Below are 25,683 nucleotides of genomic sequence, written 5' to 3' on the forward strand. Positions count from 1 at the left end.
CAAAGAGTCATGCTTATCGGTAGCTTCAGTAATAAAGCAGTAATCTAATATTTACAACTTATTCACTCCAAGGGAAAAGGAAGTAAAAACATAGCAGAAGTAACCCAAAATAGAACCATGTGGTGCTGGGGACTGAACTGGGACAAACTATATTAAGCACCTTGACCTCCATACTATCTTTCTGCCTTCCAGGTCCCCATTTTTAACCTAAAATTGAATAGAAATCATTGGTATATATTTTAGCCTCTCAAAATAAGGTTAAAATGCCAGAACTAGAGGCATCATTGAGAAGAGAACAGCTAGAGTAGTTCAGATGAAAGCTGCATTTGTATTTCTCTTTAGAGTTCCAGTGGACAGAACATCTTTCCTTTCCCTGGAGGTCAGGTCACTGAAGAGTACAGTCAGTTGCCTGCAACTTATGTTCTCCGCAGCACATCACTTTTATAGTGCACTTTCAGGAAGCCCATGTCTGATCCACTCTGCATTAAAAAGTGAGAAAACTTCGTCTGGTTCCCAAGTTTGACATTTATCAACAGCAGAACCTAGATAAGAGATACATACTTTATAAGCCTGTTACCTTCTCTGCATGCAGTGAGAGGAGAGTGAAGAGATTCATTCTTGAAAGTGAAAATTTTGATAACTGAAAAAATTCTTAGTCTCTAGTTTTCAAATATGGAGATTGGGGCTATCTGATTGTGATATAGGTATCTTCACAGAGTCCCTATTTGTCGAGAGTAAGTGAAACAACTCTGTAATGTGCTTAGTATATTATCCGGCATGAGTCAAGTCATTAATATACGTGAGTTTCTTCTGCTATTAAAATAGCTCTCATTTTATATGATTGCCACAAAGTTCAGTCAAATTTACTTTTACTTTTTATGAATAACTTTACTTTTATGATCTTAGCATCTACTGGAATAGAGTAAATGTTCAAGAAGTAGCTTGAGGTTTGTTTATTTTAATTGTAATTATCTTTTGAACAATAGAATGAATAAGTAGCTTTCACACTATGACTTCCTTCTTTACTGTGCATCCTTTATGCTTATTACGAGCATAAAATGTAAATCATCTTATAGCAAAATAACTAGACTCTCTCTGACTGTTTAAGGACTAAGCCAAATTCTATAGGGTAAAATCGATTTTGAGCAAGTTACTCTTGAGTCATTGAATTTGTGGAGTTTATATGGTGAAGATATTCACTCTGACACTTGTCTTTAATCTCCTTCAGAGTCCATTAGTACTCCATTAACATGGTTTCCTCACTTGAAGATGGGTGGTTAAGAATGGGCTTATAAGTATCTAGATTTTTTACTGAAATACAGATGGAGAGATATTCCAAAAATTTGGTTTCCATTTCCTTGGTCTCCTCAGAGACCACAGCTATCCATCTAATTTATTAAAAGTTCATTGTGGCCACCCCTGACTCAGCCTTACAGGGCTGCTAAACATTAATTGAAATGAGGAAGTCAAGACCCTCTGCAGTATTTGAAAGGACAAAGCAATGCACCTTCATGGCTTGGGTGCTTTTTCAAACTCATACTACCATATTAAGAGTCTCATTTCACAGCATAAATGTCTTGGAACAATTCTCTGAAAATACAAGCAATTTGAGTGACAAATTCAAAATTACACAATTGGGGGGAAAAGACTGTCAAGCCAAAACATAGAAAGTAATGATTCATTTTAGAAAATAAAATGCTCAAAGAAACATCAGGGAACTTGTTTTAGGCTGCAGTTAGCTTAATGAAATGGTTCTCTAAGTGGATGTTTATTGGAAATCTGTGTTTAGAAGGCTGGAAATAAATTCCATTTTTAAGTTATGCTCCCCCACCCCATTCCCTCTGCATTTTTTGGCCCATTTTATTCAAAACTGAACACCAGATATAAATAAGAATTCTTGAACTGCTTTTAAACTGCTGGCATCTGTTAGAGTAGAAGGAAGTCTGATTTAGCAAAACTTAGAACAGTACAGAACAATTGCCAAAATGAGAGAATCTTTTATTTATGTTGTACAACAATGTTATGTAACCAGGCAAGTTGTTCATCTTCATTCTTTATGATGAGTATATGGGGCAATATATCTCTTAATGTTTGCCCAGCTGAGAGCCCATTAGTTGGTGCTACATTATTTAGATGTTAAATTGATTTGAGAAGAAATTAATTATGTATGTTCAGCAGAAAACCATCACTGCATTCAGTAAGTTTCTATTATAAAAACTTTGTGTTGTTATTTTAAATATATATTTTTTACTTTAATGCAGAAGTAGAGATTGTTTTCTTGTTCTTTCTAATCTCTGTTCTTTAGAAACCAAATAGTTTAAAAGTGTGACAGGACTTTTTTTTTGAGACCTAGCTCATCGTTTTTTGAGATATTTGAATTGGGGAAGTTATTAATCTCCCTAAACATATTGTTCATATATAAAATGAGAATAATAGTAGTATCCTTCTCAGATGTTCCTTCTGAAAATTAATGTGCACAAAATATCTAGCATATTGTTAGAAATACAGCATATACTCAATAAATGCTAACACCAAAACCATTACAAGACATCCGCTCAAACACAAGGTTCTACAAAGATGAATAGGGACTTGTGTTCCTTTGTTTAGGGTTTTTTAAAAATTATCTAGGCTCAGTAGAAAAGTGTTATCAATTTTTTTAAATGTTTTGGAGCATATTTTAGATGCAACTAAGTAGTTAGTAAACAGAATTCTTGGACAAAAGGGCCTCAAATAAACTCACTTCATATATCTGCAGGTGATTGCCAAAGTTTAAGAACATAGAGACCTCATAGAGTTCTCACTGACAGCTGTGTCTCAGCCTTGAGCAACTGATTCCAAAATGGACTTAATAACTCCCCAGTCCTAGCAAAGCCAGTTACCCGTTTAGTAGGAGGCCCTCTGATATAGAGATCTCCATGATTATTTATCAATAATATGATGATGAATGTGCCAGACACTTTTCTAAGCAATGAAACTGAATAGGAAAGTACTAATTATTAGCCCTCTCCAAATAAAGTGGAAATAAAGCACAGAAAGACTTTATGGTTGTGGGTATGATGCTATAAGAGAGGTACTCGGGGTCAAGGCCAGGATGCTGGTTGTATTAGTGCTCTTTATTTCTAAGGTGGCTATAATCCATTAGACTATTAATAACACAACATTTCCTGAAGATCTCCTATGTGCCAATATAATTTTTCTGAGTATGTATGCTGTTTCATGCAAGGTCGTAAGTCAACTTTCAGAGAGGCCAAACTAAGCTTAATTTAATTAATGCAATTTGGTCAGACTCTTTCATCTGGTCAATATTTTTTAACACCAACTGTGTACTAAAGCTGAGTTGGATATTTAAAAATAACCAGAAGAGGGACTGAAGTATAGTAGGGAGGGCATTCACCTTGCATGAACCATTGATTCTTTTGGGCTGTAGTCTGTCATGTAACAAACATAGAAGTTGATTAGGTGATAGCTCTAAAATACTTTTACTTATCAAATAGTATAGAAAAATCAAAAAGGATAAATATTTTGCCAGTTTGCCATTTTGTGTGGTCAGTTGCAACATTCTGGGTCTGAATTTTAATTATTAAAAGAAAAAATATTTCATAAACAAGGTATTCAGTAAGTTTGGAGTTTGGATTTCCTTTTTTGTTTTGTTTTTGGGCCATGTCTGGTTCTGCCAGGGATTACTCCTCGTTTTTGGTCAGGGATCATTTGGGAAACCACATGGGGTCCCAGGTATCTACCCTAGGTGGGATACGTGCAAACCAAGTGCCTTACTCACTGAAGTGTCTCTCTGGTCCCTAGTTTATGTTGTCTTAGGCAGCCAGGAGAACTATGATTTGAGAACTTAAAAACAGTAAGTCACAGTGAAACTTCTGCGAACTTATTTGCTTTCTGAAGCAGATGAACTCTGGAGTGACATTTTTCTGGAGCAGATTCTGCATTGGGCTGGAGCCATAGCCCAGTGGATAGGGCGTTTGCCTTGCATGCCGGCCAACCCGGCAGACTCAGGTTTGATTCCTCCTCCCCTCTTGGAGAGCCTGGCAAGCTACCGAGAGTATCTTGCCTGCACGGCAAAGCCTGGCAAGCTACCCGTGACGTATTCAATATGACAAACACAGTAAAAAGAAGTCTCACAATGGAGATGTTACTGGGCCCGCTAGAGCAAATGGATGATCAACGGGATGACAGTGCTACAGTGCTACATGTATGCTGTTTATTACACTAACATATCAACTCAATGGAGGTGCAGCTATTGGCCCATTTCATTGAAAATGAAACTGAGACTCAGAAATGGCAACACAATTTTCTCGACTTTCCAAAAAGAAAATGTCAATCCACAGAATTTAATATCTTGTATGTTTGAGTTACATTTTTAAAATTTTTCAAACACACCTTATTTTAGAATCCATATAGACTTACTTAAAATGTGTGGACAATTTCCATACGCTCTGAAATCAGTTACCCCTATAATCAGCATCCAACAGTAGTTTTGACACTTTTCAGGCTTTTCTTAATTTTTTCCTTAATGTAAGACACAAAATAGTAGCAAGCTATCTACTGAGTGGTATAACTACTGTGGTGTGTGGACTCCAAATTTACTCTCCCAAAGAGTTCAAGCTAGCAAAGATTATTTAAAAATCTCCGTGCCCCAAATTAACTTTTGTTAGACTTTTCTTAATTTTGATGACTTTGACAGTTTTGAGGGATAGTTAGATATTTTGTTCCTCAATTGGGATTTGTTTGAGTTTATGGCATAATCCTACTGCAATTCCTACCAAATGTCCCCCATTAATCTGTGCTTTAACCTGAATCTCTGACAGTTTGCCAGGAAAGCCAGAAAGAACTAATGAGTTTCAGAGAGGTCCCACCTCTGGCTGGCCTTTGCCTCCCCAGCCCAGAGGGGCCTTCCCTGACCTTGCAGGATGAAGGCAGGAAAGTAAGAGAGTACCTTGTTGCATATTGTCCCCGGGCTGCATGACAGACACAGGTGGCCAGGGCTGTCCCATAACAGGTGTTGACTAAGGGCAAATGAGATCATACCCTCTGACCCACTGGCAGTGTCTGAGCTCAGACAGCTCCAAGAGTTATGCCAGGGGGCTGCAGCAGATGGGCCGGGGAGTGGGGCAGGGGAATGGCACAGGCTAGATGCTGGACATCAGGGACCACCGTCAGGGTTGTTTAAGTCCGAGCTCCTAGAGGAGAGTGTGCTGGGAGAAGGAGCGACCACATACTGGGGAGCAGGGGCTCAGGACCTGGGTCCTTGGTGAGGCCCTGTTACCTACAACCTAGCCCAGAGTTGGGGGTCGGAGCACTAGAACAGCAGGTAGGATGCTGGCCTTGCATATGGCTAACCCGGGTTTGGTCCCTAGCAACCCATGTGGTCCCCCGAGCACCACCAGGAGTAGTTCTGAGTAATTCCTGAGCCAGGAGTAACCCCTGAGCATCACCGGTGTGACCCAAAAATCAACAAAAACCCCACACAAAACGAAGTCCAGAGTCTGTATCCTGTGGGGTGGAGAGAATGGCCAGTCCCTCTCTTAGCTGCCTCCACTGGATCCTTCTGCCTCCAGGTCCGAGGGAGAAGGACACACAGTTTCTGTAGCAGAGTCCTGCCCTGGTCCCCCACATCCCCCAGCCAGCAAGAAGCTCCATGCTCCACACTGTACCCACCCACTTGGCTCTCCATGGCTTGCGGGGCCTCCAGGGGCTGTTGTTTTTCTTATCTTTGTCCGGGATGGACCCCAGGGCACTCTGCCTGTGAGACAGGCACTCTGCCACTGAGCCCAGCCCAGCTCAAAATCTGTTCCTTAATTTTATTTAATTGAATTATCCGGGAGCTGGAGCAATAGCACACCTGGGCTGGAGTGATAGCACAGGGGGTAGAGTGTCTGCCTTGCATGTGGCCGACCCAGGTTCGATTCCTCTCAGAGAGCCCGGCAAGCTACCTAAAATATCCTGCATGTATGGCAGAACCTGGTAAGCTCCCCGTGGTGTATTTGATATGCCAAAAACAGTAACAAGTCTCACAATGGAGACGTTACTGGTACCCGCCCGAGCAAATTTATGAACAACAGGATGACAGTGTCATGGCATAATCAGATTGGGGTTATATATTTGGGGAGAAGAAACACTGAGGTAAAAATATTCTTATTTCATCAGATCAGTAGTTGCTTTAACATGACTTATCATTATTGATGCTAACTTTGCTCATGTACCTGGAGCACTTTTAGCTTTCTCCATTGAAAAGTCATTTCCCACCTCTACTCTTTGGAAGTTTCTATAAGCTGCCTACATTTTAAAAGTAAAAAGTGACACATGGCATATTTGTCTATTCATCCCACTAATTTACTTATTCAATAATTTAATATTTTATAGATGAAACACTTATTTTATACATATTGTTATAATCCAACACCACTTTATTTTGTGGCTCAAATAGTTCATTGAGGTCCAATTAGAAGTTCTTCTCTATCTTCTGACACATGTATGTTATATTTTTTTTGAGAAATTTATTTATTCTGGCATCAGAAAATGATATATACATATTACATATATGTAATATGTATATATATATATCTTACTTCCTGCAGGAATCCTGAATCAACTTTTATTGGAGATGATAATAGAAACCGTTATCAAAATATTAGGTGTGTTTATTGCTACTGGACATCACGGCTTCTGGGTCACTTAGCTTGTAGAACAAAACTATTTGTGAACCTGTACATAGTCACATACCTATAAATATGAAAATTTAATACGTACTATATTAATCAGTGCCCTCCCGTTGATCGTCGATTTGCTCGAGCGGGCCCAGTAACGTCTCCCTTGGAGACTTTGTTGTTACTGTGTTTGTCATATCGAATACTCTCGGTAGCTTGCCGGGCTCTCCGAGAGGGGCAGAGGAATCGAACTCGGGTCGGCCATGTTGGCCGCTTGTAAGGCAAACGCCCTACCACTGTGCTATCGCTCCAGAGCATAGATCCCTAATCAAGTCTCAATTCTGTAACCACATGACCATCCTAGCTTTCTTTCATTTTTTTTCTTTCATTTCTTTCATTTGTCTAGAGCTTCTCATTCTAATTGTGAGAATCCTGCTTCACACTATTTGCTATCATTAATTCTAGTACATTTGTTTAGTGATATTAGAATTTTTGTTTTGTTCTAGGCTCACACGAGGAGTTTTCAGGGTTGATTCCTAGGATCTGTATTCAAGGATCACTCACATTGATTTTCAAAGGACTATATGTAGTTCTGGGAATTTGAGCAAGGGTTGGTCACATGCCAAAGCAAGCACTTTAACACTTGCTTTATCTTCCCAGCCTAAATATTAGAAATTTTAGCACATATCAACATATCAAGCAGAGGACATGTTATATGCATGTCCTTTTGCCTCCACTCATTTCTGACATTACAATGGTCAGCATCTTTCCCCTTTTATTCCTTCAGTAAGTGTGTTGGATCTATTTCTAACATAGCTACAGTTCTTAGGCTACAGTGTCCATGCCATCCTAGCCTTCCCTAACCTCTCAATGATTTTTTTAAGTTGCCTTCATCACAGCTTACTTTAAAGTTCGAAGGGTAACAATGGTGTAGAGTATCCTGTCTCCATTATTACAGGCCATGTAGACTAGTTTCTCTATCATAAAAAGTCTCCTGTGCTTCACCTATTCCCCTATTCTGCCCCAATTCCCTAGAAATCCCAGATCTTACTAGTTATCCTTCTAGCAAGTAGAAAGTGCCTGCAAAAAATACTAAATAATAGAAGATTTTTATAGTTAAAAGAGAAGATAGGGCAGGTCATTAACAAAAGAAATGATTATTTCAGACAAAGTCACCTTTCCTCAAGAGAAGGCTGAGAAGTTTTATCATGCAAATTAGCTCTCCAGTTCCTCTGACTGAGGAACCCCAGATTGATTGATTTAAGATTACAACCCCTTGGGAGAAGCTGAAACAGCTATTAGACTAGGTATTAAATCTAGGTGGAACACAGCATGAATACCATTTTGGATTTTTTTATCTCCAATTTTTAATAGTTTACCCAATCAGCTATTTAAAATTTTTTTGCTTCCAGTTCTTAGCTTATCATTGATTGATAGAAGTAAATAAAAACTTATATGCAGGTTTTTGTGTGTACGTTACCTTTCAAATCAATTGTACTCATATTCAAATGTGCTACTTCTAGATTGTATTATGAAAACAATGTTATAGTTGGTAAGAAGTAGTTATATGTCTTTGAAAATGACAAGATCTTTTGGTATTCTCTCCAGCAATAAATGAGAGTTCCTCTCGCTATACATCTTCACCAGCAATTAATAATGTCAGTTTTTTTATTAATCCTTGCTACTCCAATTGATGTGTAACGATGTCTCATCATTGTCTTCATTTGCATATCTAAATGAAAATGATACTTATCATCATTGTATGTGTTCATTTGGATTTCTACACATATCTGTTGGTAGATATATTGATAGACCAAATTTTGACTATATTTCTAGGTGATCCTTGGCAATCCATGTATAAAATTCACACATGAAACTCCAGATGTATTTGGTATTATAGACCTTTATTTGGGCTGGAGTGATAGCACAGTGGGTAGGGCATTTGCCTTGCACGCAGCCAGCCCAGCCAAGCCGGGTTCAATTCCTCCACCTCTCTCAGAGAGCCCGGCAAGCTACCGAGAGTATCTTGCCAGCATGGCAAAGCCTGGCAAATTACCCATGACGTATTCAATATGCCAAACACAGTAACAAGAAGTCTCAAAATGGAGACGTTACTGGGCCCACTCGAGCAAAATAGATGAACAACGGGAGGACAGTGTTGTGTTGACAGACCTTTATTTTACAGCATAAGTAACGATGCAAGTGTTACTGACTAAATCATGTACATGAAGTTCAAGCATCATGTTGGTCCCTCACTAGTCTTATTCCACAATGCTCAATGTTGTTCTGTTCCCACAATGTTCATATCAGTATGGTCTCATAGCCTCATGATGCTCACACTGGTTTCATGTTGTCCAGTGCTTTTAGTGGCTTGCTGATTTGTCCTTGATATTTTGTGATGCATCTCACACTGTTAGCATCAGGGGATCTTTATTCTTGTGCCTTTGTCTTCGTTCTTTATGCACATGTAGAACTACTATTTTCCCTGCCATTCACCCAGGCACAAGTGTGGGGTCAAAGACGAAGTCACCTGTCCTGTGATCTTTTGAATATCTTAGTTATCTCTGCTCTGACATATTCCTAATGACTTGTTGTATTAACCTCAGTTCCTTCCTTCTGTCTCTACTTCCACCTTAACATCCCCCGCTAGGAGAAAGTACCTGAATACATTAAAGGTTAAGGAGAGGTTTTCATCTTCCGAAGTTACTTCCTGCTTAGAAGGGAGTACTGGGTTCTCGTAGGACTTCTAGAACATCATTTCATCAGGGGTAGTAATAGAAAAGTTAGTGCAGGGTCAGTCAGATTTTCAGCTCATTGATCACACATTCCCTTGGAGTTCCAGAACTCTGAGAATTTCAGTTAGGAGACAAGAAACAACTATTAAAGTAATAGTTGCCTGCATGAAGGGCAATAGAATAGTGGGGTATTTATTCCCTCCAGGAAGGGATCTTGTGATAACACCAAAATTAACATTTAGGCATGCAGAGAACTCTAGGCCAATACAATTTGAGAAATGTTATACAAAGTCATTATCTGCCTTTCCTCCCATCTGAGGAATCCCATGCTCTTTCTCGAACACTTATCTCTCACTTTCTTGTCATATTTTTCTAAATTTCTTTTGACAAAATCGGTTTAGTTTCACTATTTCACCTCCTTCTGAATTTTTTTTCTTTTACATGGTGGGGAGATAGTATGTCCAGTTATTCTCAGGGTTATTCCTAATTCTTCAGTCAGGAGTTAATCTTGGTGGTACTCATGGGACCATATGGGATGCCAAGGATCAAAGACAGTTTAGCTGTATTCAAGGCAAATGTCTTACCAGCTGTACAACCTCTCTGCCCCCCTGAAATTCTTATCTACAAGAGATGGCCACAGATTGGTAAAAGCCTGTGCTGAGGTGAGGGTTGAAGTTTCTTTTTCCACAAAGAACAATTTCTTACTCCAGTCTGAATCCATGACTCCCCAAGAACTTCTAAGTTTGGGACCAGTTCCCAGTCCTTGCAGAACAAATAAACCTCAGGAACAGCTTGGAAGCGGTCTGCTGAAGCCGCTCAAATGCTTGATGTTAGGTTAAGTACTCACAGGAGACTCAACTAATCCTGACTCACACCCAGCATTTCCCTGGGGAGTTGACAGGAGTCAGGCAGAGAGGCAGAAGCACTGTGTTCTCCAGTCTACCACCCTAGCTCCCTACTTCAGTCAACTCACCAGCAACATAATTTGTAGAAATAGGAGAGGATAAAATATCCTTGTTTAAGTGATGTGGTTCTGGGTATTTCGTTTTGACATCCCCAGATATCAAATATAGCCTAACTAATTGCTTTTGTTTTCATGAAGGTTCCTGCTTTCGGAATTCTCTGAAAACTCATCACCAAACTCAATATCACCTAGAATTTATCCTATGATTTTTTTCTATAAGGATTAAAGGGATTTTTCTTTTGTATTTATTTATTTGTATGATCTATTGTGAAAATTTTTTGTGAAAGATATCTTTAATTCAGTTTAATATTTTACATGTGGACATCCAATAGTTCCAACACCATCAGTTAAAATTACTATCATATTTTTTTATGGAATTGCCTTCACAACTTTGTCAAATACCTGTTATGTCTATTTGTCTAGGTCTGAGCTACACTTCCTAATACTTGGTTATTTTTCATATATGATATAATCCATTAAATTCTAAATTATTTCATAATTTTTATGTTTGCAGCAGCAGATTTTTATTGCTCTTTCTTTCCTCAAGGTCATTCATCAAAAAGGAAAAAAAAAAGCCCTTCAATTTCTCTAGGCACTACACAAAAATGGTGATATAAATTTCTTACATCAACTGAAAATGATTCATAATCATTTTCTTATTTGTACCTCTAGGCATTGAAAAAGATAAACTCTCCTTTGGAGTCACAGATTTAGAGAAATATATATTATGAAACTTTAAATGTTGGGATGCTTTATATATCTCCACTGTGGAGAAATTTTGCATTAAACCCAAGACAAGAGAAGGAATACTATAAATGGTGAAGCCTTATATTTATAGATGAATCATTTTAGAATTCACAAATATTCATTAATGACAGGACAATTCCTCTCTAACTCTCCACCTCAGCCCACCCCATACCCTCAAACCACTGTGGAGTTCTGAGCACAAAATCTCAGACACAATTACAACTTAACAAACATTTGTTGAAAAACAGAGGATGTCGTAAGTTTAAGTAAGATAGATAACATACATCGGGGTTAAATCTGTGTCATAAGAATATAATAAAGTGTCTCATACTTTTAAAAGGTTTTTAAAATAGTGTTTTAAAAACTGAATTATGGAGGGGCTGGAGCTATAGCATAGCGGGCAGGGCATTTGCCTTGCATATGGCCAACCCAGGTTCAATTCTCAGCATCCCATATGGTCCCCTGAGCATCACCAGGGATGATCATGAATACAGAGCCAGGAGTCAACCCTGTGCATCGCGGGGTATGACCCCAAAATAAAAAAAAACTGAATTAGGGGACCAGAATGATAATACAGCAAGTGAGGTGCCTGCCTTGTACTCAGCCAACCTATGTTCAATCCCCAGCACCCCATATGGTCCCCTGATCATAACAGGAGTGATCTTTGAACATAGTGCCAAGAGTAAGCCCTGATCACCACCAGGTGTGACCCCAAAACAAACAAACAAACAAAAATAGGACTGAGTGAAGGTATAGGGTTAATGCACTTGCCTAGCATGCAGCCAATCCTAGTTTAATATCTGTCATGGCATATAGTTCCCTGAGTACCACTAGGAGGAACCCCTAAGCATTGTTCTAGGAGTAGCCCTGAACAACTTTAGGAGTGATCCCAGCACTCAGCCCCATAAAATGAGTTAAAAACTGAATTGCCAACTTTTTTTTTTGCTTTTTGGGTCACACCTGGCGATGCACAGGGGTTACTCCTGGCTCATGCTCTCAGGAATTACCCCTGGCGGTGCCCGGGGAACCATATGGGTTGCTGGGAATCAAACCCGGTTTGACTGCGTGCAAGGCAAATGCCCTACCCGCTGTGCTATCACTCCAGCCCCACCAACATTTTTAAATAAAAACAAAATTCCCTAAAAAAGAAATCTATATTTCAGGAGTGGGTGAGATACACAGCAGAGGATTGTTTTGCACATGACTGACCCAGGTTTGATCCTTGGCACCATATATGGTACCCAAGCATATCCAGGAGAAATCCTGAGCACAGAGCCACGAGTAAGTCTGAGCCAGATGAGCCTACCCTTACCCCTAAATAAAATCAGCAAACAAGCAAACCATTACTGGGTCTAAGAAGTAGTAGGGCAGGTAAGGGGGCTTTCCTGTACATAGCTGACCTGGATTTGATCCACAGTACCATATAGGAGTTTCTTGAATATGTCCAGGAGTTATTCCCTAGCACAGAGAGAGCTCTGAACACTGCCAGATGTGTCAGTGTTTATTTGTTTGGGGACCACACTTGGTGGTGCTCAGGGATTACTTCTGTCTCTATGCTGAGATCACTCCTGGTGAAATTTATTGTGATAACAATCAAAACCTATATTTCATTGGAGTGTAATAATTCAGTTGATGTGTGACACTGAGACTTTCTTTCCATTGATTTCAACAGAAGTGATAAAGTCCATTAGAAGAAGACAGGACTCAGTTTGTTCAATTCACACCACTCCTTCATCCCAAGTATATGGACAATTTAACTTACTTTATCTAGCTGATCCCAATAAACATATTTCCATTTTCAACCCTTGTTATATAGACTAGGAGTAGCCCTCAATAATTTAGAGATTTTGCAGACCAGAGGAACAAAGTCTTTCAAAATCATTTTTAGAAACAGATAGTGCAATTATTGATACTCAGAAATACAGAAGTCTATGTTATGTACTGGAGCGATAGCACAGCGGGTAGGGCGTTCGCCTTACACGCGACCAACATGGCCGACCCGAGTTCGATTCCTCCGCCCCTCTCGGAGAGCCCGGCAAGCTACCGAGAGTATTCGATATGCCAGACACAGTAACAACAAAGTCTCCAATGGAGACGTTACTGGGCCCGCTTGAGCAAATCGACGATCAACGGGAGGGCCTTTACCTTACCTTTACCTATGTTATGTACTATATGCTAAATACTTAGCATGGAATAGCTATTATTCTGTACAGTACTCTAATGTGTTGTTAATAACTGATATTCTTTTTCTATAGCCTAGCACTATCTTGCTCAAAGGCATAGCAAATGGAAACAGAATATGAATAGAAGCTCAAATCTGAGCTCTAAATTATTTCACAAAGATTGAACCATCTTGTCAGCCCCTTGAGAGCAGAAAATACGTGTAAGTATATACATATATATATAGTGACTTTTAAACACTTAAACTCATTTTCAGTATTGTTGCAGTTGACTTTTGTAAAGTGGGAAGAGAGATGGTGGCAGCCTCTAGAAAGATGTCTATTGCTATTGCTTCCTTCTCTAGTCACTTCAGTCACCAGGGAAGGTACCGGGGGCAAGTCTAGGACAGCTGAGAGTCTGCTCTTAGCACCTTCACTGAACTTATGTCTCACCAGGTCCTTGCCAAACTCCACCTGGGTTCTACTTGTTCTACGTATCATTGAAAATGAACTCTGTTACCCAATTTCTTGGTAAACTGTAGAACTCAGAATGAGTGAGAAGCCCTCTTCATGGGAAAGAAAAGTCATGTCCTAAATTCTTCCCCAGGCTCTGCAGATGCATTGCCTCTCTCTCAGAAAAGAATTTCAGGAGGTGGGACTGGAACGATAATACAACAGGTAGGGCACTTGCCTTGCATGTGGCTGACCCAGGTTTGATCCCCGGCATCCTATATGGTCCCCAGAGCACCGCCAGGAGTGATCCCTGAGTGGAGAGCCAGGAGGAATCCCTGATCATCGCCAGTGTGGCCCAAAAACATAACCAAAAAAATAAAAGAAAGGAAAGAAGAATAATTTCAGGAATAAACAAATAATGAGTTGAGTTATTGTATGAATAATTCTTTCATTTTATTTATTATCTGAGAAAGGAAAGAGAGAGCAACACATTCCAGAAGGTGGGCTTCTCCTAAGGAGTGAGAGGCAAAATCTCAGGGAGAGATACAGGCCACCCTCCAGAATGGAGAAGTGCCCACTTGCCTTTATGGAGCTAGTTTTATAGGTTTTCTCTCCAAATGTTCCCCACATCCATGTGAGGGTTTTCTATGGAGATGAGTCCATGACTACTTGTTATCAAGAGTAGAGTTTGGAACCTTTCGGTGTTTGCCTTCATGTTCTTATCACAACCCTTTGTTCCTGCTGGAGCTTCTCTCCAAAGGCAGTGTTCAAATTCCTTTGGGTCACTTCTGATACCAGTTCATGTCTTCTTAGAATTTAATTCCTGTGCCCACAAAGCAGGTCTGGTATAATGCTTCTGCTACTTTGGGACCAGTGTCAGAGCATCTTTTTTAAATCGCACCTAGGTTTTATTATTTCCAGAGAACTCATTGCCAGCTCTAACCCCTGCCCGCTATCATTACCCTATTTACCTGACTACTTCAGTACCATAGTGTGAATGTAATGGAAAGAGTGTAAAAATCCTTAATGGCTTAAGCATGTTGCCTAAGCCCTGCTACAATGAGTTTAATAATAGCACCCTCACTCCTTGTTATGATTCACAACGATGCAGGTGAGGTTTGTACACACCTTTGCTAAGTAGTTTCTGCTCAATCTGTGGACACCAATGTACTTACAGATAAGCAATTGTTGAAAAAATTAAGTTTGCAGATGATTCGGACTAAAACACATTGCCAATGAGCACTTTCACCAGACAAAATGGGTAGGAAAGGAGGGAAACAGGAACCATGGGAAGTTAAGAAACATCATACTTCATTTACCTGTGAGGGATGTAAATTTTGGGTAGATTTTAGATTCTAAATGGCAGACCCCACCAATGACCACATGAAGATAATAACAATAGAAGGAGGCCAACAAGCCTAAAAACTTGTAATTATATAACATTTTTATTTTTCTGAACATGGAAATCTTTCTCTACAAGGCATCCTGCCATCGCCAGTTACACAACTTTCATCAAACAGTTATATGCGATATATTCTGTATGCCAGACACTGTGTAAAACACAGTGAGAGTTTGGGTAGGTGCAGTGAAACAAGTGAACAGCCAACTATAAGATAACATATTATCTGAGAAAGGAATAGGAAGAAAACTTCCTATAAGTCTTCTTTGATAAAATATATAGCAAGGAGAAGCAATAAAAATTATAATGTAAGGAGGAGCCTGGAATAAATAAGGAATAGGGTGGGGAAGAAAACGAAGACAAAGACGGGGTGGGTGATAGCCCAAAGATCTGGGATACAGGCTTTATTTGTTCTATCCCTGACATTGCATGGTCCCCCATGTACCACAGATGGCAAGCACCAATCCTGGAACACCCTTGAATACTGCCAAGCATGTACCTCCCTCTGCCCCCCAAACTCTGCCCTGCCAATAAATGTCTAAAGCAACAAACAAGTGATAGCTCAAGAAAGTTCTTGTCAAATATAGTCAAGTACTTGAATATTTATTCTCAAGACTATGGAGTATTGTTGGGGTTTCAAAGCAAATAGACACTTGCAGAGGAATGTTCTACCTTTCATGTGGCAAAAGAATTAGAAGATAGAGAAAAAATATCAAAGGCAAGAGACCAGTTTGAAGACAGTTGCAGTAATTCTGCCAATTCAATCTACTCAGCACCCTTTATGGTTTTTGTAGTAGACACAGAAATATGCTGCCTAGGCTCCCCTTTAATTAAGGAACAATTTTTTTTCTCCTGGGGAAAAAGACATTATCAGAAATGATCCCAGCTAAGTTCAAGAAATGCTTTCTTAGACACTCAAAAAGCCTCACACACAATGACCACTGATGTATTAGTAAGAAGACCCAACCACCTGCTTTTTAAAAAATAAATTTAAATTAAAAAAATTTATTAGTTGTAGACTTGGGTTTTGTACTTGGGTTGCCTTTATACAATAATAGAGTACCCATCCTTCCAGCTATGCCCATTCTCCACCACCAATTAACCCATTTGTCTTCCCACCCCCCATTCCCCCACCCCACCTCTATGGCAGGGCATTCCCTTTTGCTGTCTATTTCCTTTAGGGTGTTGGGGTTTGCAATAGAGGTATTGAGTGGCCATTGTGTTCCGTCTATAGTCTACTTTCAGCGTACGTCTTGCATCCTGAGCGAGTCCTCCTAACATCCTTTACTTGGTGTTCCCTTATCTATATGAGCTGTCTTTTTCCCAGCATATGCTGCCAGCTTCCAAGCCTTGGAGCAGACTTCTGGTACTTATCTCAACTATTCTTGGGTGTTCATCTCCCATTCTATTACTTTATATTCCCCAGATGAGTGCAATCTTTTTACGTCTGTCCCTCTCTTGCTGGCTCATTTCACTTAGCATGATACTTTCCATGTAGAACCACTTGTATGTAAATTTCATGACTTCATCTTTTCAAACAACTGCATAGTATTCCATTGTGTAGATGTACCAAAGTTTCTTTAACCAGTCATCTGTACTCGGGCACTCGGTTTCTTTCCAGATTTTGGCTATTGTGAACAGTGCAGCAATGAACATACAAGTGCAGATGTCATTTCAAGTGTAGTTTTTTGCCTCTCCAGGTTATATTCCCAGGAGTGGTATTACTGGGTCAAATGGGAGCTCAATTTCTAATTTTTTGAGAATTGTCCATACTGTTTTTCAAAAGGGCTGAACCAGTCAGCATTCCCACCAGCAGTGAAGGAGAGTCCCTTTCTCACCACATCTGTGCTAACACCGGTTGCTTTTGTTCTTCTGGATGTGGGCCAGTCTTTGTGGTGTGAAATGATATCTCATTGTTGTTTTGATCTGCATCTCCCTGATGATTAGTGATGTAGAGCATCCACCTGCTCTCAACACCTACAATGCTGAAGTAACCTAACATACCAGTGCTCCACGTAGAGTTAACTGAGCAAACCTTAGGCCAGCCTCAACATCTCTGTTTACTTAGGCTCCCTTTTCTTATAGATGTTTGCTCCCAAGGACGGCCCTTTCAAAAATAATTGTGCACACTATCAGTCAGAATCTACCTCTGGGAACTCAACCTGTGAAAGCTTCTTGCTACGTAATAATGTCATCATGAAGGACAGATGAGGCCATGTGTCTCCATAAACACCTTTACCAAGTTCACTACACCAAAATTGATGAAAATTGGTAGAAACAGCAGAAATTCCAGAATATTAATAAATTTTTTCTCTTCATAAAGCTGCCAAATTTTCTCATTTACATCATCTTGATTATTCAACCAATATCCATTAGTTAAAAATGAGTTACCTTACTGAGGATAATAATTAAAGTCAAATGAGTTGAAGTTCTGAAATTCTTTAAGCTGGAAATTCTGCATCTACATTGTGCACAGCTACATCAACAGTCTGTAATTTTAGTGTGAACTCTATACAAGAATTACACCACTTTGGCAATATCACAAGATTAAGGCTTTTCTTTGCCATGGGCAAAATTATTAACTTTTATTGGGTAGCTTCTGGGCTTGTCATTGTTTACAAATACCACAGAGTACAATAAAGTCATTTTAGGATTGGCCATTTAGTTTTTAAATTGTTTAAGTAACTCATTTACATGGAATAAACTTATCCTGATTCATGTGATTTAGAAGATAGATCTATGAATTTCTCTATTTTTGTATTTTATGCCTATTTCTCCAAGGCCCTGGTGACTTAAAGTATAACCTCTTCTTGGGAAAACTAGTAAACCATAAATGCCTAAACATAACAGTTCCTTGGATGGAGCGATAGCACAGCTGGTAGTGCATTTGTTTTGCACCAGACTGACCCAGGTTTAATTTCCAGCATCCTATATGATCCCCCAAGCACAGCTAGGAGTAATTTCTGAGTGCATGAGCCAGGAATAACCCCTGTCCATCGCCGGGTGTGACCTAAAAAGTAAAATAATAATAATAATAATAATAATGAATAAACATAAAAGTTCCTATGTAGATGGATTTTCTAATTATGTTGGAAATTATTCTGTCCAAATAACAAATATGATTTTTATCTCATGAAAGTAGAAAATATATCAGTGTTTCTCAACCATTTTTCTGTCCATGAATTACTGGGAAGCTTTGATATTTATTTCCTTAGCCTCTGGGCTGGTTGTTTTCCCTAGGCTGGAGGCTTTTGGCTGTGGACAACAGTTTTATCCATCTTACTTGATATGCCTTAATAGGTGGAAACATCTGATACACATGAATATGGCTCAGAAAATGTTAGGTTAGACAAAGAGGTTATTACTGAGTTGGAATCCTTATAACAAAATCTCCAAAATTTAAATTTAAAGTTATCAAACGATAATTTTGTCTTATAATTATTTTTCAATAAAGGTTAAATTTTAAAACATACTGAATTATAAAAAAAAGGCATAGTTTTATTGGGCTGGAGCAATAGCACAGCAGGTAGGGCATTTGCCTTGTATACGGCCGACCTGGCCGACCCAGGTTTGATTCCTTCACCCCTCTTGGAGAGCCCAGCAAGTTACTGAGAGTATCTTGCCCGCATAGCAAAACCTGGCAAGCTACCCATGACGTATTCGATATGCTAAACACAGTAACAAGTCTCACAATGGAGATGTTACTTTACCTGCTTGAACTAGTGCAGACAGTGCTAGTCAGGGAACTTGTCAAAGTTACTAACTTTGTTCTATTTTCAATATATGTAATCATGGAACCCTTTTTTTTTAACTGATCATTGAGATATAATGCTTGAAACAAAATCTGTTTCATTACAAACAAACAAAAAAAAGGAAGAAAAAGTTGATTGTTGGACCTCATGGGAAGGGGGGCTTTGTGGGCCGTCCCCCACGCCCCACCGAGGTCGCCAGCTGCCCCCCACGAGCGGCTCTCCGGCACGGCCACGGCCCCGGAGGCACAAGGACTTAGCACAGAGAACCAGCCGCTTGGAGCAGAAAAGCAAATGGACCATGTGTTAAACCGTGCCACCAAGCCTGCCCGGAGGGGAAAGGGTGTTGACCGGCCCACCCGCTCCTCTCTGGAAAGAAAGATGGCGGCCGCACGGGAGCCTTGTGGACAGCAGGTTTGAGCCGGGGGCGGGGGGCGGCAGGGGCCTCATGGGAAGGGGGGCGTAATGGGCTGTCCTTCATGCCCGACCGAGGTCACCAGCTGCCCCCCACGAGCGGCTCTCCGGCACGGCCACGACTCCAGGGCACAGAACCCAATCTCTTAACTAGCTAACTTTTAATAGAAATTCTTCCAGGGTCAATAAGTAAAATAGCAGAAATTCAAAACCGCGCGGCCGCTATCGCAGCCACGCGACATCATTTTATTCTTAAACCAAGTTGTAGAAAGCAAATCATTTCACAACGCTGTTTCAGCATGTCTGATTGTGGGGGGTGGGTCGTAAACTCTAAACAATAATTGTGCAGCTTCTATCGAAATAATCTATCTAGTCAAAGTAGATAGAGTATTAACTAGAACTCATCTGCCTCACAGGAATTGGGAGGGGTGGGAGGTGGGGGTCTATTGGGGTTCGGGATTAAAAATAAGTATTGGTAAAGGGAAATGTGTTTGATATCTACATGACTGAGACCTAAACCTGAAAGCTCTGTAACTTTTCCCATGGTGATTCAATAAATAAATAAATTATATAAAAAAAAAGTTGATTGTTGATTTATTGCTGGTCTACGTGTTGACAGAGCTCAAAAAGGAAGTGTCCCCCAGGATGTGAGTAAAAGTAGAACATGCCAGACACAAATAAATGGTCATATTATGATTCCCTAGGATTTTAAATTGGTAAAAATTCTTCACTGATTAAAAGATCTGGGCATATCACTTCAGGATCAAAATCTACAATGAAAATTTAAAAACACCCTTGTTTTTTTCATATGCATTGATGAAATAACTATATCATAGTTTAGTTTTAATTTCTCTGAATCCTTATAATACTGGGCACAGTGTGATGTGCTTACTGAGCATTCATATGATTTCTGGTATTCATTTTTCTAGTAGTGTTTTTTTTTTGTAGGAGTACTGCCATTTATTCAGCCACTGAATAGCTGATTGAATTGTGCATGAACTCCACCTTACTTTTTTTTTCCATTTTTTATAATTTTATTTATTGAATCACCGTGAGAGCAGTTACAAAGCTTTTGGGTCTAAGTCTCAGTCATACAATGAAACACCCGTACCTTCACCAGTGCCCATTCTCCATCACCAAAAATACCAGTATACCCCTATCCCACACCCTCCCCCTGCCTGTGTGGCAGATAATTTCTACATTACTCTCTCTCTACTTTGATCACATTCACTATTTCGACACCAGACCCACCATTATTTGAGATTTTACTCCAACACTCAGATCTGCTGAAAAGGCAACAATAGACAATTTGTGTTCTATTGCTGGTTATGAATAACATATGATGTCGTGTGGCTGCAGTAGGGCCATGTGGTTTTGAAATTCAGAAATTTTAACACTTAAATCTGGAGGGATTTCTGCCAAAAGCCACTGGGTTTAGAGATCTGTTCCTGAGTCTCTGGGATCATGGCCGTTGAGCAGCTTGATGAGGAGCCAGAGAGGCCGTTCGTGGCCGATGACTTGGGGTCTCGTTGGGGTGGGGAGGACAGGCCCGGCTCCCCCCACCCATCCCGTGAGGCCCAACAAGTTTTGTCACTGCAGGCCCAAGCCTGACTGTCCAATGGCCTCTGGAGGATGACAGCCACCAAGTTGCCAAGAGGGAGCAGGCGGAGGGACAGCACCCATTCCCCCCTGAGGTGGCCCGGCGACAGTAACCTACTGCGGGGTCCGGACACATTTCTGCCAAAAGCCGCTGGATTTCGAGATTTGTTTCTGAGTCTCTGGGATCAAGGCCATTGAGCAGCTTGATGAGGAGCCAGAGAGGCCATTCGTGGGAGATGACTTGGGGTCTCGTTGGGGTGGGGAGGACAGGCCCGGCTCCCCCCCCCCCCAATCCCGTGAGGCCCAACAAGTTTCGTCACTGCGGGCCCAAGCCTGACTGTCCAATGGCCTCTGGAGGATGACAGCCACCAAGTCGCCAAGAGTGAGCAGGCGGAGGGACAACACCCTTTTCTCCCTGGGGTGGCCTGGCGACAGTAACGTACTGTGGAGTCCAGATGCATTTCTGACAAAAGCCACTCGTTTTGAGATTTGTTTCTGAGTCTCTGGGATCATGGCCGTTAAGCAACTGGATCAGGAGCCAGAGAGGCCATTCGTGGGCAATGACTTGGGGTCTCGTTAGGGTGGGGAGGACAAGCCCGGCTCCACCCCCAACCCGTGAGGTCCTGTGTGTCTCATCACTGGGGGCCCAAACCTGAAGGATGGCGGCCACTGGGCCGCCAGGGGGAACAGGCCAAGGCACGAAACCTATTCCCACCTGGGTTGGCCCAGCACCGGTAACCTACTGCAGGGACTGGACGCATTTCTACCTAAAGCCCCTGGTTTCCAAGATTCGTTTCTGAGTCTCTGGGATCATGTCCATTAAGCGGTTCAATCAGGAACCAAGGAGGCCTTGCCTCCAATTATATAGCTGAGCCGGAGGTGGTTTGTGGGTGTGTTTCCCACATACCTAACTTTTGGCCGGTTACTTTCTTGGTAAACTTTGCCCCAAGCTTTTGGGGTCTGGCCAAAGGCACAGCAGCAATTTTGGGATATCTGGAAGTCTGAAGGCACCATGAGGCTGCTGATGCACTCGCCTCACAGGTACAGATTGACCTGCTGGCGGCACCATACCCCCTCTAGTAGTGTTTTTTAAGAGTGGAAATTTTGAATTGTTGTTAGGCTAAATTTGTTTTTCTTTTGTGGTTTCATCGCTGGAGCGATAGCACAGTGGATAGGGCGTCTGCCTTGCACACAGCCAACATGGCCGACACGAGTTCGATTCCTCCACCCCTCTCGGAGAGCCCGGCAAGCTACTGAGAGTATTCGATATGCCAGACACAGTAACAACAAAGTCTCCAATGGAGACGTTACTGGGCCCGCTCGAGCAAATCGATGATCAACGGGAGGGCCTTTACTTTTTTTACTTTACTTTTGTGGTTTCAGTCCTCTCTAAAATATTTTTATAAATTATCATATCACAAAGATATTTCTTGTGTTAAATTTAGAATCTTCTTGTTTTAGTTGCTACATTTATATGTATGATTCAAATCAAAGTAATTTTGAGATTGATATGAGGGATAAGTGAGGATTGTTTAATTGTCATTTATAGAAAGAAATCTTTTACATTATATTTCATTGACAGTTTTGTCAAAATTGTATTGATTATGTTTCAAGATCTCTTTTTTTTATTTTTTGTAATGTATCCATCAATTTGACTAACCCTACTTTCCTTGTATTATAATTTATAATATCCAGTGATCTTGAAATGAGGTAGCTTGAATCTTTCAGTTTTTTACAGGAGTTTTATTTGACTCATTTAGATTAGTTACTTTCTAAAATAATTTTAGAATTAGGATAAAAATTTTCATCATAAAATCATTGAGACTTTAACTGAGATTGCATTGATTTAATACAGCAATTTGAAAAAATTACATCATAATAACATTGGATTTACCCATCTTCATACATGGTACATTTCTCTATGTAATTAGTTCTCTTTTAACAAATGTTGGGGGTGTTCTCTCAATAGTGCTTAGGGGCCCAGCGATCACTACCATAGATAATCCAACAAACAGGTTGACAGTCAATGCCAGAACAAACACTGTGGAACTGTTTTAGCCCTATGGTGCGAATTGGATTCCAGAGGGGCAGGTGAGTAAGCTCAGATGGACAGAATCATGGTTAGAATTGTTTTTTTCCAATAAATAACGTATCATTTTTAATACAGGAAATGACCAGGTAAATAAACGGTACTGGCATATTCATACTTGTGGGATTTTTTTTTTATTAGTGAGACAAGGATGAGAAAGGAGAGGCCGACAAAATCTCAAGGCCGACCTAGGCTGCCACAACGAAGGAAGACAAAAATGATCGTCTGTACTTTCAATGCACGTATGCTAGCATCAGATGCATCCATCGAGGACCTGATGGTACAAGCGCGGATGATCAAGTATGACATCATTGGTCTGACCGAGACAAGAAGGCACGAATCTCACCATGCCATTTTCGATCCTGGAGAAGAATTGTTCCTCGGAACATGCGATAAAAGAGGTGTTGGAGGCGTCGGTGTCCTTGTCAACACAAACTTGGCCAAGAGCATTGATTCATTCGAATGCCTAACAACCCAAATCGGACGTTTACATTTGAATAGATGTGGCTCACTGCCTGCAGTTTCTATCTTCGTTGTCTATGCACCAACATCTCATTATGATGAAAGAGAAATCGAGAAGTTCTACATGGAGCTAGAGAATTTCTATAAAGAAGACCACACCTTCTACAAGATCATTGTGGGTGATTTTAATGTCAAGATAGGACCAAGAAAATCAGCTGAAGAACTTCACATCAGGACCCATGGCCTAGAATGGAATGAACAGGGTGAGAGACTGTCTGAGTTCATCATGTCGACCAAGACCATTCATGGTAACTCACAGATCCAGAAGGCAGAATCTAAACGATGGACATGGGAGTCTCCCGGTGGACGCTTCCACAATGAAATAGACCACATCATATTCAATAGAAGGTTTTGCCTGACCGAAGTCGCTGTTGTCCCAAAATTTCGAATGCGATCGGACCACCGTCTCCTTCATGCAAAATTCTACTTCACAGAGCGGGGAGAAAGGGCTGCAAAGTTCAAAAAGAGAACTCCCAGAATGACCACCAACTGGGAACTCTTTGGTACTATTGCGACAACATGGGAAGATGCCATTGTTGACAACATTGACGAGGAATGCGATAGACTGGTTCAGCACCTCCATGAATGTGCGAGGAACGCCAAGAGAGAGATTGCCACAAAAAGTCGCCTATCTTCGAAAACTCTTGAGCTAATTCGCCAGCGAGGATTGGCGCATGCCTCAGGCAACCGCAAGCTAACGTCCGAGCTCGCAAAGCAGTGCAGAGATGCGATCAAGGAAGACCTCAAAGAGAGAAGAGCAGAAGTACTGGTAGATGCTGCAGAAGCCGGGAAAAGTATTCATAACGCCTGCCTGTCCTTCGCCAACTACAAGACCAAGATGACTGCCCTCCGACGTCCTGATGGATCCATCACATCCTCCAGAACGGCAATGGAGAAGATTATCCATGACTTCTACTCAAATCTCTTCGATAGCCATGTCCACTTGCTGACATACCAAATTCCACAGGATGGATATGTTGTTCCCAATGTTCTCCCTTCCGAAATCCGACACGCCATTTCATCGGTAAAGAAACAAACAGCACCCGGCCCAGACAAGGTCAGACCTGAACACCTGAAGAACCTGCTGTCAGTACTCATCAATACACTGGCTCAGCTCTTCACTCGCTACCTGTCTGAATGCAAGGTTCCATCCCAGTGGAAAACCAGCAGGACCGTACTACTGTTCAAGAAGGGAGACATCCATGACATTGGCAACTATCGCCCGATCTGCCTATTGTCTGTCATCTACAAGTTGTTCACTCGAGTCATCCTAAATAGGATTGGCAGAACACTAGATGAAGAACAACCATGCGAGCAAGCCAGGTTCCACAAAGGATTCAGCACCATCGACATATCCACAAGATAACCAAGCTCATTGAGGTTTCTCGGGAGTTCAAGATGCTGCTCTGTTTAACGTTCATTGATTTAAAGAAGGCCTTTGATTCTGTTGAGATGGAAGCGGTCATCGAAGCCCTAGCCAATCGGGGCATTCAAGCCCAATACATCAGGATCCTCCGTGAGCTGTATTGCGGATTCACTACCAGGATCTCACCATTCTACAAAGAAGTGATCGTTGATGTCAAGAGAGGGGTGCGGCAGGGTGATACCATTTCACGGAAACTCTTCAGTGCCACCTTCGAGAACATCATGCGACAACTGGAATGGGAAGGAATGGGAATGAAGATAGATGGTCAGCAACTACACCACCTCCGCTTTGCTGATGACATTGTTTTAATAACACCAAACATCAGCCAAGCGGCACAAATGCTGGCCGACTTTGACCGTGAGTGTGGAAAGGTAGGACTATAGCTGAATCTTACGAAGACAATGTTTATGAGAAACAGCCTCGTTCCTGACGCCCCATTCGCTCTCAATGGAACGACCATCTCCGAATGCAACAGCTATGTGTACCTAGGTCGAGAGGTCAACATGACAAATGATCTGGCACCCGAGCTCTGCAGGAGGAAGAGAGCAGCTTGGAATGCCTTCAAGAACGTCGAAGAAATAGCTAAGAGGACGAAGAACCTCAGGCTCTGGGCACATCTCTTTGATTCCACTGTTCTTCCTGCATTAACATATGCCTCAGAGACCTGGGCCCTACGAAAACAGGGTGAGAATGCTATTTGGGTCTCTCAAAGAGGAATAGAAAGAGCTATGCTTGGAGTATCACACTTCACTCAAATGAGAGATAGAA

General features: G+C 41.0%; 1 non-coding gene across 1 annotated transcript; it reads right to left on the minus strand.

The window, feature by feature from the left end:
* Window positions 1-4,524: 4,524 nt before the first annotated feature.
* LOC130033204 (small nucleolar RNA SNORA4) lies at window positions 4,525-4,667 on the minus strand. Its single transcript, XR_008793923.1, has one exon. It is a non-coding gene; the product is annotated as a small nucleolar RNA SNORA4 (small nucleolar RNA).
* Between the last annotated feature and the right edge of the window lie 21,016 nt (window positions 4,668-25,683).

This window comes from Sorex fumeus, unplaced genomic scaffold (assembly GCF_029834395.1).
Source record: "Sorex fumeus unplaced genomic scaffold, SorFum_2.1 ptg000051l, whole genome shotgun sequence".
Taxonomy (NCBI): Eukaryota; Metazoa; Chordata; class Mammalia; order Eulipotyphla; family Soricidae; genus Sorex; species Sorex fumeus.